The 2812-nt window shown below is 28.8% G+C and overlaps 1 long non-coding RNA gene across 1 annotated transcript; it reads left to right on the top strand.

The window, feature by feature from the left end:
• The first annotated feature begins 1505 nt into the window (after window positions 1–1505).
• On the top strand, window positions 1506–2357 carry LOC145586017 (uncharacterized). The gene is made up of 2 exons (XR_014100779.1): window positions 1506–1614; window positions 2210–2357. It is a non-coding gene; the product is annotated as an uncharacterized LOC145586017 (long non-coding RNA).
• The last annotated feature ends 455 nt before the right edge of the window (window positions 2358–2812 follow it).

Genomic DNA, 2812 nt, shown 5'->3' with positions numbered 1-2812 from the left:
TTGTTCTAATAACTACACTTGTATGTATCGTCAAGGAAAAATTTGATATTGGACTTGAGGATGACCAAGATGAAGAGGAACGTGGTAAGAAGTTAAAGGAAAGGAAAAAGTATATCATGGGATCTTTAAATAAGAAGTACAGGGGTTATCGCGCAAGATTGAAAAGAGGTTATTATGATACGGAGGATACAGATGAAGATCGACTTAAAGAAGAGAATATGCCCCCAAATGTCGATGAAAATGACTGGAAATGGCTTGTTACATATTTTGGGTCAAAAGAATTTTAGGTATAATATAATTTTAACATATATTTCTTTATTTCTCTTTGAGTTTTGGACATCAATTATATATTCCTTTTCAAATTCTAAAGGGCATAAGTAAAAGAAATGTTGACAATCGATCTTACCAAGATGCTGGACACACTGCTGGGACAAAGAGTTTTGCTCAAAAAGCTGAAGATATGGTAAACTCTTTTTTTTTCTTTTATCTATTTTTATATACAAAATAAAAATTAATTTGATGATATGACTTTTTATAATATCAGTTTAAGCGTGACAAAGTAATGCCGAGCATGTTGGATTTATATGAGGAAACTCATTCAAAAAGTGATAAAGCACCTATCACTGAAGTGGCAAAAGAAACCATGGTATCTTTTTTTTATTTCTATATTATTTTTTTGTACGGGTATTTCTATATTGTTAAAGATTAGACAATTATGAAAATAAAATGTGAATATAGTATATATGTGTTGTGATTGAAATGATGCTAGAGTTGTTTTATGTTTATTATGTGACAAAGCAAGTTGAAACAAATTATTAAAGTTGATTTTCAATCATTTTATGAAGGAAATGCTGTCAAAATTTATTTAGAAATGGAGATACATTTAATTTGTTTTTAGTTTAAAAGAATGTGACCTTTTTCTTCATCTTGAATCAATCTTATGTATATGTAATTGATTTCATTTGTGAATATTAGTGTTTATAAGTAGTTTTTCATTGTTTGTATATCTTACATATAATTTTTTTTATGTAGTCAAAAATTAAAGAGCTCCTTGTGCAACGTGAGGCGGGAGAAATAGACATGACCGATGAAGAAATCTATGCAAAAGTTAAACCCGTTGGTAAACGTGGTCGTTGTCGTGGCAAGGGAGTTAGTCCTTCTATTACATCATTATATGGGACATTTAGTGAAGGTGAAAAGTTACGCAAAGAAGCCGATGAGGCAAAGAATGAGGCAATAGAGGCTAAAAAAGAGGTAAAAGAAATAAATGTGAAAAATAAAGCCCTGACGAAAAAGATGAGAGGGCTTCAGAAGGAAATGGAGGTTATGAAAGGTTTCATGGGAAATATTTTGAACCATTTAGGCTATGATTTGTCTGAAACAAATATGGATGAGGTATATTTTATTATTTAATATTTTTTTACATGTTCATTATTTAATATTGTTATATGATAATATAATTAAATTTGATTCTTTTTATTGCATATTAATTATGAAATTATAGGTTAATGATGATGTGGATGAAGATGAAGATGATGAGAATGAGAATGAGGATGGAGAGGATGATGAAATGCAAGAAGATGAAGAGGAGTAGTACTATTTATTATATTCATTGTAAGTTTTAGTATTGTTTTGTTTGTGCTATTAGGAGCTTATAAATCATAATCAGCGGTGGTTGTCTTTGATTGTTCATTGATATGATTTCTATGTTATAAATATAGTCCTAACATTGCCTAAACTGTCTAGATTTTGAGCTTCCAATTTTAATATATATGTAATGTCTCTTGCATCTAGATGATCAGTTTACTCGTTAATCAAAATTCAACATGGCAACTCTTTTTATTACTTAGTTAAGAAATTAGAAATTATTACATGTGGAATTACCTCTAAAATACTTGTTGTTTATGAGAACCTTACTCTCATAACATTGGTTAATGGTAGGGATTAGTGATGCTATCTTTGAACTTGACCATCCAGAAACAGTTTGCTAATGAAATGAAAATTTGTGTGTAAAAGTTGATTTTTTATTTTGTTTTTTTTTTATTAAATGTACTATGTTGTGTGTGACCAAATACCATGTTCAAGGTAGTGTTATGTTATGCTCTGTATGATTATGATAGATTCCTACTTATTTAATAATGTCGCGTTGTGTTGAATGTTGCCTAAATGTTGCATCTACTTATTCCTTGAAATGTTGTTGCCTTTGTAGAGTGAAGCTATTGTTGCCCCGTGAAGCTACTGCTGCCCCTATGAAGATAAATGATGTACTGTAGTTGCTGCTCTGGTCGCTCCAAAATCATCGATTTGCAATTGGTTTTTTTTTTTTTTTTTTTTTTTTTTTTTTTTTTTTGGCCATAGTCCCTTCGTGAAAGTTGTAGATCTAGAAAGTTACCAAACCTAGGCTCAAAAATTTATCAATTTGGATATGTTATGCTAAGAGGATTGATCAATTATGTAGTGACTATTAATTTATTAATAATATCATTTTTGATTTATTTATTGAAATCAGCCATGTTCATTATGATATTTTTTGATTTACGTATGTTATATTGATAAGTGAATCCTTAGAATGATATTGCCTATAAATTTACATTGAAGGTAATATTATAATTTTATTTTTTTTATATATTTTTTTTAAAAAAAAATTCTATACATCTAGAATAAATACATTACATGCATATATCATGTATTGTGCCTCTAAAACCTTTCATGTCTAATTTCGAATTTGCATCTAAATATCATCGGCATTAATATATGAAATTGCATCTAATTATATTTTGAGACATAATTACATGATTGTCTCTAAATGTAT

This window comes from Chenopodium album, chromosome 2 (genome assembly GCF_948465745.1).
Source record: "Chenopodium album chromosome 2, dcCheAlbu1.1, whole genome shotgun sequence".
Lineage (NCBI taxonomy): Eukaryota > Viridiplantae > Streptophyta > Magnoliopsida > Caryophyllales > Amaranthaceae > Chenopodium > Chenopodium album.
The sequence above is the reverse complement of the archived record's forward strand: the minus strand, read 5'-3'. Positions and strand labels throughout refer to the sequence as shown.